The following is a 14,817-nucleotide window of genomic DNA, read 5'->3' as shown; positions in this document are numbered from 1 at the left end:
TATATATATATATATATATATATATTATACACTACAATATATATACAGTTTATAAAACATATACACATGTATACATTAAATATACATATCTATAGAAGATATATACACAAATATACAAAACATATGCTACTTAATATAATAAATTATTAATAATACTTGGTAGTGAATTAATAATATATTAGAAGTAAGTTTTAAATTTAAACTAGAAATTCAATTTAAATCATTAAATGAAAAAAATTATAAAGTAAGGACTAAGGAGTTAATGAATGTTGAATTTTATTGACTGCGAATTACGAAATAATCCAAAATTTACAATTTACATGAATGAAAATCTACAAATTATGCATCATTTTTTCCAACTCATTCATGTTAATATTAACGGGAACTTGCACAGGATAGTCAAAGTCGACGGGGGTAAAACCATGCATTGGACTTGATTCTATTGAGTTCTCCCATGAAGACATAATTTTTTCAAGTTTCAGCTCGTCGCTCGGCTCCAATTCTATTTCTTGGCTTCTTCTTTCCGCTCTGATCCAATCTCTGACGCAAACTAGAACACTCATTGCATTGCTTCCCAATGAGTGTCGGTTGTCTCCAAGCTGATATCGTCCCTGACTAAAGGCGTTCTCTGATGCAACAGTTGACATTAGAACATTCAAGATATCTCTAGCTAATCTTGAATGCACAGGATATTGTGTTTCATTACTCCTCCACCAATTCAATGTGTTGATCCATCGTCTGTGATCCTCTGGCGGCGACCAAAAATATTTCAGCTCTTTCTGATAAGTTGAGGTGTAAGTTCTCTCATCAACATTGTTTTAACAAGGTAAATCATAAAAGGAATCAGGAAAACCACTATGTGCCGGCCTTTTAGAAGATAATGGCTCCTCGACGGATGAGGAGCGACAGTTGGAGTGATATTTGTAGGTACGGCTAAGACAAATAAATCAACATAGTAATTTTTTAAATCGAGGGTCGAAATAAGATTTAAAAACTGTAAAATCAAACTAAATACGTTACCACCCTAAAATTGACATTTCGAATTTGTTGGCATAGTGCGTTCAGTCATACATCGTACGGATCAAAAGATAGCCACACAAGTCCATAACAAGGCTCTTGAAGCCTCTAAAAAATATAATATCGCACAAACGGTATCCAAACTACATTGGAAGATGTGTCAATCAACCCCACACCCCAGAAATACCACAATGCAACTATGTAGAGGGATAAAATAGTCAAATCGCATAAAAATACATATTTCACATATAACATCAAAAATCAGGTCGTTATAGGAAGTTTCACTAAGTTCAGCTGTACTTATTATCTGAAATACAATTCAGAGAATCGTATCATCTCAACTCTTGATCCGAACCTGAACCTCAACTCTTGACTCCCAACTTCATCTCTTGACTCCTAATGTGAGACCTGACTCTTGAAACTAGCCTGACTCGACCTCAACACCCAACTCGATATATGACTCTCAACCCATGCTCTTGAGACCCGACATTCAATCTCGACTCATGACCCAACACTAAGTCCTTACTCTAAAATAGAAGTTGATCTCGACTCTCGACACACTATTCGACTCTAACTCCTAACCCGAACTAGACCCAAATTTTTTTATTTGGGTTTTGACTCTCGACCTTTACTCCTAGCTCAAGCCCTGACTTTAATTCTTGACCCTAACTCTTAATCGAGGTTGTACCCTGAGTCTGAGTCGATAATGAAAGTTGGGGTTGGCGTCCTAGATTGAGCTCAGGGTCGGAGTTAGAGTCAAGGGTTAGGAGTCTGGACATGTCCGGTTAGGGTTTATTCGACTTACAATCTCGATCCCGATCATTAACCTTCAACTACATATCCAAAATAAATAATCAGGTAATTAACTATTGATATCTAGTATTTGAGTTTATTGAACTTTTATTAATGTTTTTATACAATTTTATAAATAAACGCTTGATACACATGCAACGCGCGTACACTAAACTAGTTATCTAAAATATCAGTAAATATTTGATTGTGAACCTAGATATTTTCGTATAGTTATTTGAAGTCATTGTAAAAACTCATAAATTTCAAATTTTGAATATGCATTATCCTATATAATAAGTGAGAATGAAGCAGCTGAAACAGGTTGCTCATGGTCGACATGTTTGCTTCAGCTGCTTCAATCGTGATTTTATTATATTATCTCTAATTTTGTCCTAAATAGCAAGTACGTAGATCAACTACAAACTACTGCTTTCACCTTCCTTCCCAATATCTAGATCAACTCCTCCTCCAAAAACTTCTTTACTTTGCTTCATATGCATCGGAAGAACTCTTTGGATGCTTCATGCATCGGAAAACTAAGCAGTAGTTTGTTTGTTTAAGGTTGGTAGATTTTATTGTATGTTTTTGTACTGTGTTCTTGCTAATCTTTCTTGGATGTGTTGGGAGTTAATTGAATATCTTTATATATTCAACAAACATACCTTGTATATTCAAATCAAATGGGGTAACATATAACAACGCCTAACTTAGCAAATACCTAAGTATCTGAAGATATACGTTCTTCTTGTATAGAACATGTACATACGTTGTTCTTGTATAGAATGTGTATATGAAAACTCATAGATATGTAATCTCAGCCGATGTATTTGTGATATATGACAAATCTGTAATTTTTTGAAAATTTGTGCTACGCACTGTAATTATAATCGAAAGCTCCAAATCTGTAATTTTTTAAAACTTGTGCTATGCACTGTAATTATAATCGAAAGCTCTTGTGCTATGCACTGTAATTATAATCGAAAGCTCCTACATTTTTTATCATTTGCCCTATTTTTCTTTTTTGCTGAGATTTTGATGTATTTTTAATCGTAGTAATATTTTAATTTTAAAATAAAATGCATCAGAATATATATAGTCACATGCATATTGTAATTGTATGGGTATATGTGTGTGGTGATTGTGTGTTTATGTATGTATACATTTTCAAAACAGAAGTAGGAGGCATGTCTAACTTAATTGTGTGTATGAGTTTTCGATAGGAACAATCTTTAAACCGAAGGGTGATTCAAAACCAAAACTCCTTCCAACTCGCACTAATAGAGGCACCGAACGATTGAAAATTGATCGCACTAATAGCGACACCGAACGATTTAAAATTGATTGAAAAGGCAGGCCCAACTAGCCCTCTCCCTTCGTAATACCTTTGTAATCGCTTATCTACTCGTATTTATAACTCGATCGATGGTCAAGATTGTGATCAGACAAAAAAACGAAAATTGTCTGCATCTAAAAATGTCTAATTAAATTACATGGACATCTTTAAGAGATCGTAGAGGCCTTAATCCAAAAACCAACTATAGTTACAAATGTAGACCGAAAATGCATCACTCTACCAAAAAAATATCGACACTTGCATTCCATATAAAAGATGGGAAAAAAACATAAACATACATTTAACTTATTATATTTATATAAATCCCCATTCTTTCCAAGTATTTATATAAATTCTAACTAATTATGTATCGTTGGATGTAACAGGAGCTAATTATTTATCTCGTCAAATTTGAAATCGAAAAAAATGTATTTGAAGCTAATTATGTATCTTTATAAAGGAAAAAATATATTGGGAGCGATCTAATTATGTATTTCGACAAATTCAAAATTGAAATTATAGTAATTTGAGATAAACATCCAATACCCTCTCGGACTATGACCAAATTTCCTACGACATGCTTCAATTTCACGGAGATCCTATTAGCCCTTAACTCAATTTTAACGTATTTTTGTCACCCTTTTATGCTGACGTGATATTTTTTGTTAATTTTTTTAGCTGACATGGCACCTTTAATATGAGTCTCGTTTGATCGAATAACGGTGCCACATCAGCTAAAAGGGAATGTGACGTGACAACTGAATGCTTATACTTATCATTTTTTTTTAATTAAGTTCTAAACTGTCGGATTTATATTGCTTTAAAACTTAAAAATCCCAAATTAGAGCCATTTTGAGCTATTTTTCTCCTTTCTTTTTCCACAAACGAAAAAACCAGCTAAAGTATTCAGCTGGACTATGGAAAATTGTAGTATTTTATTTTTTTTTTGCGATGTTCTTTTGAAGGATCAATATATATTTAGTATTTATTTTGAATTTTAGAAAAAAATTGGTATTTTTGTTGTTGTTCGATAATTTGATTTTATTTTTTTTTGATGTAATTGATGGAACAATATAGGGAAAGGAAGAAGGACCTGCACCAGTTTATCGACTTGGAGAAGGCGTATGATAAAGTCCCTAGGGAGGTTCTTTGGAGATGCTTGGAGGTGAGTGGGGTCCCGATGGCGTATAGTAGAGCAATCAAGGACATGTATGATGGAGCTAAGACCCAATGTTTCCAAAATAATTTGATTCATGAAAAATAAATTTCAACCACAAATAAAAATATGAAGAAACAACAATTTTATTGATAAACGATGTAGGTACAAATTTGTTCCTCCCTTGATTCTTCTCTCTTGATTTTCTCCTTAATTAGAGGTCCGTCAATAGCGTATTTCTCGAATGTAGGAAGATTTGAATATGAATTTTTCCGTAATCCGAGGGCCGTTAATGGCGTATTTCTCGAACATAGGAACATTTGGATTTCTCCATAATCCGAGGGCCGTTAGTGGTGTATTTCTCAAACATAGGAACATTTGGATATGAATTTCTCCGTAATCCGAGGTTCGTTAGTGGCGTATTTCTCGAACATAGGAACATTTGGATTTTTTCATAATCTGAGGGCCGTTAGTGTCGTATTTCTCGAACATAGAAACATTTGGATTTCTCCATAATCCGAGGGCCGTTAGTGGCGTATTTCTCGAACATAGGAGTAATTGAATTTTATCTCCATGAAAGGAGGGTTTGTCGATCTTCTTGATTTTTTTGATTAATCAAGAAGAGAGGGTTTCGATCCCTTTGACCTTTGAGATATTCGAGATTTATGAATATATCATGAATTTCTAGGATATTTGAGATCTTGGAGATGCCTCTTTAAAGGGATATTTGCCCCCTTTATATAGGCGTAATTTAGGGTTTAGGTAGAGTAACAACCAAGCTAGATTTAGGGTAAAGTAGGCCCCAAAAGAACTCTAACCAAAATTGAACTCTTTTTGTAGAGTCCACAAAATGTCAATGTCTACAAATGCCCCCTACTTCAAGGCTTGTCAGGGTGTAGACTTGATGAAACTCAAAGATGAGTCTTGAAGTACCATTTTCATCTTTACGATCCTGCGGCTACACAGTTTCATATTTGATTTATGAGAGAAGAGATGAATGGTAGATTTGGTCCCACTGGGCATGCCAGTTTGTTTCCAAAATAATTTGATTCATGAAAAATAAATTTCAACCACAAATAAAAATATGAAGAAACAACAATTTTATTGATAAACGATGTGGGTACAAATCTGTTCCTCCCTTGATTCTTCTCTCTTGATTTTCTCCTTAATTCGAGGGCCGTCAGTAGCGTATTTCTCGAATGTAGGAAGATTTGAATATGAATTTCTCCATAATCCGAGGGCTGTTAGTTGCGTATTTCTCGAACATAGGAACATTTGGATTTCTCCATAATCCGAGGGTTGTTAGTGGCGTATTTCTCAAACATAGGAACATTTGGATTTCTCCATAATTCGAGGGCCGTTAGTGACGTATTTCTCGAACATAGGAAGATTTGGATATGAATTTCTTCGTAATCCGAGGACTGTTGGTGGAGTATTTCTCGAACATAGGAATATTTGAATTTCTCCATAATCTGAGGGTCGTTAGTGGCGTATTTCTCAAACATAGGAATATTTGAATTTCTCCATAATCCGAGGACCGTTAGTGGCGTATTTCTCGAATATAAGAATATTTGGATTTTATCTCTATGAAAGGAGGATTTGTCGATCTTCTTGATTTATTTGATTAATTAAGAAGAGAGGGTTTTGATCCCTTTGACCTTTGAGATATTCGATATTTATGAATATCATGAATTTCTGGGATATTTGAGATCTTGGAGGTGCCTCTTTAAAGGAATATTCGCCCTCTTTATATAGGCGTAATTTAGGGTTTAGGTAGAGTAGCCACCAAGCTAGATTTAGGGTAAAGTAGGCCCTAAGAGAATTCTAACCAAAATTGAACTCTTTTTGTAGAGTCCACAAAATTTAAATGTCTACACCCAAGTGAGGACGGCGGGAGGAGATTCAAAGCATTTTCCTATCTTGACAGGTTTGCATCAGGGATTTACTGTTAGCCCATTTTTGTTTGCTTTGATGATGGATGTGTTGACGCAGCGTATCTAAGAAGAGGTGCCTTGGTGTATGCTTTTTGCAGATGATGTAGTTTTGATTGATGAGATGCGAAGGGGTGTGGATGATAAATTAGAGGTGTGGAGACAGACTCTTGAGTCCAAAGGGTTCAGGTTGAGTAGGAGCAAGATAGAATATTTGGAATGTAAGTTTAATGACGTGAGGCAGGAGAACGAGGTGGTTCTAAGGTTGGATTCACAGGTGGTATGTAAGAGGGATAGTTTCAAGTAGGCAGGAGAACGAGGTGGTTGTAAGGTTGGATTCACAGGTGGTATGTAAGAGGGATAGTTTCAAGTATCTCGGGTCCATGATTCAGGGAAATAGTGAGATTGACGAGGATGTCTCACACCGTATTGGGGTAGGATGGATGAAGTGGAAGCTCGCATCGGGGGTTTTGTGTGATAAGAAGGTGCCGCCCAAGCTTAAAATAAAATTCTACAGGGTGGCAGTCCGTTCGGCCATGTTGTATGGAGCGAAGCGTTGGCTAGTCAAGAACTCCCACATTCAAAAAATGAAGGTGACAGAAATGCGGATGTTGTGTTGGATGTGTGGGCTAACTAGGGGTGATAGAGTTTAGAATGAGACTATCCGGGAGACGGTTGGAGTGACTTCAGTGAAAGACAAGATGCGGGAAGTCCGACTGAGATGGTTCGGACACGTGATGAGGAGAGGCACGGATACCCCGGTTCGTAGGTGTGAGAGACTAGCTTTGGATGGTTTTAGGTGGGGTAGGGGTAGGGCGAAGAAGTACTGGAAAGAGGTGATTAGACGGGACATGGAGCAGTTATAGCTTACTGAGAACATGACCCTAGATAGAAAGATCTGGAGGACACGAATTAGGATAGAAGGCTAGTATCAGTTTGGGTCGCTAGTATAGGGTATTACTTGGTGGATGTATTATTTTTGCTAAGACACCTTGTTTCATGCTCTATTACGATTTTTGTTTACTTTTCTTTGGTTACTATTACTTGTGGGTGTCGTATTTATGTTATGTCATCCTGTTCCATGCTTTATTATGGATTTGATTATTATTCCTTGTCTTGAGCCGGGGGTCTATCGGAAATAACCTTTCTACTTCTTCGATGGTAGTGGTATGGACTGCGTACATCTTACCCTCCCAGACCCCACTATGTGGGAATACACTAGGTTTGTTGTTGTTGATGGATCAATATCGATTGTTAGGAGAAAATGTAGCGAAATTGAGAACGGATCTTATGAAAGAGTAGCTAGCTACTTTTTGATCTCAGCTTGAAGATTTTGCTCGCAAACACAAGGTATTTTTCTCAAGAATCTTTAATATATTAAAAGTGTGAAGACCCTTAGAAAAGTGATTTGAACTTTTCATCCTTCATTAAAAGACTCTTCTTTAGACAAAATTATCTTTTAACTATTTTTTTATTATTTTAGTGATACTAAATATTAACAATAATTTTTTAAAAATAAAACCTTTTCTAACAAAAATAGGATACGTTTTTTCAGCATCCAAATAAAATTTGGTATAAATATTTCCTATATTAAGAGTGGTGTGTTGGTGCAAAAAATAGGCAAAAGGCGTTTAAGAAAAAAAGCAAAAAAATTCTTACTAAACAATTCAACAACTATTTTTCAATATTATATTTTGGAATTTACATATGATTATTTTCCTTATATCTAGGGCTTTAAATCAAATAAAATTTTATTTAAAATTAGTCATTTAATTACCTTCCTTTTATATTTAGAAATTTAATATTTAGGAATTCAAAATCAACTAAAATTAGTTATTAAAGTTTTCCTTATTGGAATTGTGTTAAAAGTCCTAAAATACAAGTTGTATAATTTAGGGTATTATTTTTTCCTTGGAATTCTTTATATATAGATAGAGAAAACATCAACATCAAAGACCTCAAGGTACGTTTCTCACTCTTATGCTTTTCACTCAACTTTTAACTTTTTTTTTTTTTAATATTTCATTTAAATCGTTGTGTATATATATTGCATGATGCGTTGTTTATTTTGTATAGGGTTTTGTTTCAACCAAACATAATGAAAGAAGATATTCTAAATTTTACAGAGTTGTTTCAGAGAAATACATTGGTTCGACTTAAATTGAAAGCTATCATAGGTAGGATTTTTGTTCTAATGAAACCTAATGGAATAGGTTTTAAAATTTTTCAAAATTGATTGATTAAGCAAAAATGTGTATTGTCTGGGCAAATCACGTAAATTAATATTTTTACATTAATGATAAATAGGTAAAAGATTTGTTATATGTAGAAAAACTAAAATAAAAAAGGTAAACTTAATATTAAATATCATAAGATCTGAAATTTGTGTTATAATAGACGCAATCTAAGACAGTGGCGGATGTAGAGTAGAAGGTGTGGGTTCCCAGGAACCCACACCCGCTATCTTAAAGCTTAAAGTTACATAGAAAAATTGCCAAAAGTTATAAATATTAATAGGTGGGAACCCATAACTCCCACACCCGCTACCGTAAGGCTTAAAGTTACATAGAAAAATCGCCAAAAGTTATAAATATTAATAGGTGGGAACCCATAATTAAACCAAGGGATAACTTAGTGACAGGAAAGGAGCCCTTGGGAAACCATAAGTTTAAAATTCTGGATCCGCCTCTGATCTAAGGGAGTTTTTTCGCGTAATCATTAGCCAATTTCGTTTAAGATAAGTACTACCATGTGTTCTTATATTACAACTATCTAAATTAGAGATAATGGTAACATTTATTTTACTAACAATTGCTATTTTTTAACCATTTTATTAATGTAATTTTATAAATTAACGTGACACAAAAATGTGGATTTCAAACACTAAATTTTAAATATTTATAGTATTTACATTACATATTTTTATGACACACACGTGTAACGTACGTATACTAAATTAGTATATTAAAAGTGTAAAAACCCTTAGAAAAGTGATTTGAACTTTTTGGCCTTCATTAAAAGTTTTTGCTTTAGACAAAATCGTCTTTTCACTATTTTTTCTAATATTAAGAATTAAAAATTAATTAAATATATTTATAGTAAAATCTTTCCGTATTAAAATTCATCAAAATTAATTTGAGGAAAAATCACATTAATAAAGGGGAATTAAAAAAAAAAAACACCAAAACAAGAAGTAAGAAGTGACTTTAGAAAAGGAACTAAAACCATCAAAATTTAAGGGGAAATCCGGTTAATAGAGGAAAGAAAAAGTCCCTTTAAAATTAAAGGTATCAAATATTTAGTGGGGACAGAAAGTTGAAAAGGAAAAAAAATTAATAATAATATAAAAAAAACTATGGATGGAAAGACTACTATAAATAATAATAAAAAAGGAAAAAATTAATAATTTTTAAACACTTCTGAATAAATTAGAATTTTACTTCAAAAAAAAAAAGAATGTCTTTAATTTTAATTAAATTAAAGACTCCTAAATATATATAAAAAGAAATTAATGACTCCTAAAAGATATGAAAAGAATACTATAAATAAATATATGTAAAAAAATTAATGAAAGTCCTTACTTGATGTAAATAAGAAATCATAATAATTGACACTTTTAAATTGATTATAACTTTACCTTATATAAATAATTAAAAAAAATTACTATTCTATTTAAGTAATATTGTGACCAAACTTTGAAATAATATACTATCTCGATCGCTTCTTCGTCTCTCTGCAAACTTCGGTATGTGGAGACCGAATGCAATCACGAATAGGTGATAATATTGCTCGCAGGAACGATACTGGGACATCACTAGGGTAATTTCTCAACCTATTGTTTTATTTCTTGCCAAAATCTAGCACAACTATTTACCTCTTGCTTGATCTGTTATTCTATTATGTTTTGTCAACCCAAGGCTACTGAAAACAATTTCACTTTCATGCAAAGATAGAAGTAAGATGTGCGTACATCCTATCCTTTTTAAACCACACTTATAAAATTATTGTTATTGATTTTGAAGTTTGATTGGTGATTCATGATTGATATTGTGATTGTATGACCTTCAATCCCTCTTCTTAGTTTTAAACAAATACAACACAATTGTCTTTTTAGTTTTAAACAAATACATCACAATTGGAATATAGGCTCACCCTTCCTCAACACTTTCAAACTCGAGGCGCTGCTTTAAAGTGGGATATCTCTATCTAGAAGTGAAGATATTATACTACTTTTAACTTCAGGTGATCATGAAAAACCACTGACCTTGTCGCCCTCTTTCTTAAGTGTGATAATTAACGGAAAAGTGATTCAAATTTTTTGTATTTTAATTTTAGACAAAATTATCTTTTCACTTATTTACTCAAATATTAAAATAAAGAACCCTAAAATTAAAAAGACCCTTGAATTAATAGTTTTTGAGAATTTGTATAGGTATATATATATATATATATATATATATATATATATATATATATATATATATAAAATCATACGGTGCAATTTTTATCACTAACTGCAATTATGAATTTAAAATTTTTTGTGAAGAAATTTAACAGGTCTTTCTTTAACGTGACTTTTGAGTTTCTATAGAAACATTTAGATGGATTTCTCGGCTTATCTTATAAATATCTGTGTTATATTTTTGTTTGATTTAGAAATGTTGGTGGCAGAGATATTTTAATAATTACTTTTTTGATGAGCTTTGAAGGTGAGGTCTATAACAGTTTCATTAATTTCAAGTGTATATTATAGATGAATGTTCAATCAGAGGTGAAATCTCCTAGAAAAGATATATGGCTGCACCGAGTTAAGAATAAAAGGTAAGACCCTTAGAAAGATGATTCGAACTTTTTGCCAATTTATCTTTTCAACTTTTTTGTCAATTAAATTTCTTAAAAATAAATTAGGGCTTATCGTTGAGAGCTTGTGAGTTTTTTTCTACATTAGCATGGTAATTATGATCATCCACTAAGATGATCACAAGAAGCAAATAAACTAATAGCATTGTGTTGTTAACCTTTTTCAATATCTTTTAAAGCTCTTGTAGTTTGCAGTGATATGGTTGAGAAAGTAAAAGAAAAAGGAATTGGCGAGGGAGGGTATCATTAATTATTGAAAGAGAAAAGAGAGAGTGATGATGTTTGTTATAGAAATTTTTTCGTGTAGTAGTAGTATTAGTTGGTGGAATTGTCTTAGTTTTGTTTAAAGTTATATACATCAAATTGTTGTAGCAGGTAACTTTGTCGTGCTATAGCTTAGTATTGTTTTGAGTTTTAAGTCATATACTTGAAGTCGTTGTTGTAGCAGGTAACTTTGTCTTGCTTTCAAAATTTCGCATTTCATATTTAACTATTTTTTGTCTCTAAATATCTTTGGATGATTTGTGATAATATTAAAATTTTACTATACTAACAATTCATATTTTTTGTGTGTGGAGGGCAGGACTGTGCTTGGTAGGGTAAAGGGACTTCATCCGTATTCTCTTTGTCGGAAAAATTACACTATTTATGGAGTATATGATTAAAAATATTTTACATAGATGAAGTGGATGTTAAATCATCTTAACTTCTTACGTATTTACTTCTTATTTTAAATCCTTTAATGAAAATCTTGGCTCCACCATTGATAAAGACTGAAAAAATGCGCGGTTGGGAATGACTTGTGTCTGAAGTTTACTATTGAAGATAGCAAATTTGGCTGTTTTTCAGATAAAATTTTTCTACAATTTCCTACTCCAATTCAATAGCCAAAATACATTGGAGGACATAATAAATGCTCATAAGATAAGTTCTCAAATGAACAATGTAAAGGTAATTTTAATTATGCAGACATATACTATTCTCTCCATCTCATATCGGTCACAAATTAGGATTAAATGGTAAATTCTTTGTTCTTGATGAATTATATTTTTTGTAATGGCGTAACTTTTATGCGTAATTTTCTTCTAATATAATATGATTAATGTATGATTTAAATTACGTGTAGGTTTTTAAGAATTTAAAATTTTCACTAAAAAATAAGAATTTTAACTATAAAAATCATCGAATTTAAACCTCACCTATATTTTGTCGAAGAAGTTTTATATTACATTTAAAAAAAATGATTAAAATTTTTAGAGAATCACTTATATAACCAAATTTAAGAAGGAAAAAATAAGATGATAAAAAGAAAGAAATAATAAAAGAGTTAAATTAATAAATTATTTATAGGATTCAAATGAAATATTTTATGTTGGGCACTTCTAATCGACATATTTAAATTAATAAATTATTTATAGGATTCAAGTGAAATATTTTATGTTGGGTACTTTTAATCGATCTGTGTGTTTGATGTCATCTATGAATTGGTTAAGGAGATTAACCATGTCTAACTTTTAAAACTAAATTAAGTCTTTCTTAGATGAACTAAAGATTCAAATTTTCACTCACTCTAAATATGTACGTACAAAAATGAATAGATCAAACAACATACCCCTAAGTATGCAATACACAAAATTTACAAAGTATTGTATATATTGATACGTCGTGAAAAATTTATATTTTTTAAGTTGGATCAAAAATTTAATTTCTAATAGAAAGTTTTTAGAAAAATATAATTTCTGATAGAAAAATTGGACGAAATAAGCATATTGTCGATGAATGAAGTAGCTAGAAAAATTAAAGTTTTATCATGTTGGGTCAGTTGGGTCCCGATTGGAGTCAGAGGTCGATTATCGACTTTCGAAATCAGAATCGAGTCTAGAGTCGGGTCCCATATAAAAGTTGAATCCCGAATCTAGGGCTTTGGGTTTGGTTTAGGGTGGAGAGGCAGGAGTTGGGTTTAAAGGTATGGAATTGGATTGTAAGTCCAATCACAGGTCAGGATACAAATTCGTGTCTCATGTCAGGTCAGGAATTAGGATATTGGGACTTGATTTTACGGTTAAGGTTGGGTCTCGATCGAGAGTCAAAAGTCGTAAAGATTAAAACTTTCAATGACTGAATTGTTAGTTAATATGCAAATTTTCATTAGATTGTTACCTAATTCTTTATTCTAATACCTACTTTTTAGTAATTTTATTTTTCTTATATATAGTTTTATTGATTGACATGAGATACACGTGCAACACACATATATTAGACTAGTTAATCTAAATAGCTGCCCACCCAATACTATATAATATAGGATTTTAATTTTTGCGCATTGTCAGTATACTACCAAATCTTTTACATAAAAATTTATAAACTAACAGTGCACAAAACTTAAATTCATAATATAGAGGGAAGGGTGAAAAACATCTAATATATTCCTTTTTTTTAAAAAAAATTCATACCTGAACTATCACGCGTTTGAGTTTACTACCTGAATTATCATCAATTATTTATCAAAATCCGCCTTAACTTTTAATTGTTTGAGTTTCATACTTGAACAATCAGGTAGGAATAGTGAATAATTAATAGTTAAGGTGTGCTTTGATAAATAGTTGGTGATAGTTCAGATGAGAAACTCAAATACGTGATAGTTTATGTATAAAAATTTAAAAAATAGAAATAATTTAGATGTGTTTTTGATTAAAATCTCTCTATATATAATCAATTTATAATCTACACACACTAGCTAGAAAAAGTGAACAGTGAATTCGATAGCTATTTGTGTCAAAGACCCTTTTTTTCCTTTTATTGTTTAAGGTACTTAAAACCCATTTAGTTCGTTCTTTCGGTCCTTAGTTGAATGATCTGGTGGGGAGTATGACAATTAAAGCATCTGATTTTGTGAAATATGACATCATCACAACATCATATGGCAAGAGGGAGTACTCAGACACTAAGCATCCCTTGCTTCGAATTTGAAGGTTGTCGGTTCGAGTCACTAAGGAAGTAAAAGGGGGTGGTGGCTTCCAAGGAGGTAGGGTAGGTGTTCGATCAGTTCGATCTGATTGTTTAATACCAATTTGATTTATCAATTTTTGAATTGACAAAAATGACATCCGTAATCAAATCGAAATAAATTTGGTTTGGTTCGATTTTTAAAAATTCGGTTTGGTTATTTTAAATTTTTATTTCGGTTTGAAATATTAAAATAGTTAGCCTCTCTTTTTTCATAACTGAACATTTAAAATTGATGAATCTTTTAAGAAAAAATATTTTTTCAAACCTATTTTTCATTCTCAAATATAAATAACTATATATAACTTAATATAGATGATACAAAGTGAAATTATCATAAGCTTAATATAATACATAACGTCATTAATAATTACATATAATATAACCTTGCATAAATAGTCTACAAAACAACACAAAACTCATAAAAATAGTCCATGAAACAACATAATTTCTGTATAAATAGTCTATAAAACAGTCAAAAATCACCAAAATAACCCATAAAATATTTAAGTCACTAAAATAATCCATAAACAGCCTGCGACGTATGCGACTTTGCTGTTAAATGTTAATTGTGAATTACTAAATATCAGATATATATAATAAAATATATATATTATTTATTTATTTATAAAATTTCAATTTTTCGGTTTAACCAATTTTTTTTTTTAAAACCAAAAATCGAACCGAAAAATCAAAATTTTAAAATTACAAATCCAATTCAA

The sequence above is a fragment of the Capsicum annuum genome, chromosome 10 (assembly GCF_002878395.1).
Source record: "Capsicum annuum cultivar UCD-10X-F1 chromosome 10, UCD10Xv1.1, whole genome shotgun sequence".
Classification (NCBI taxonomy): Eukaryota; Viridiplantae; Streptophyta; class Magnoliopsida; order Solanales; family Solanaceae; genus Capsicum; species Capsicum annuum.
Note: the sequence above shows the minus strand (reverse complement) of the source record.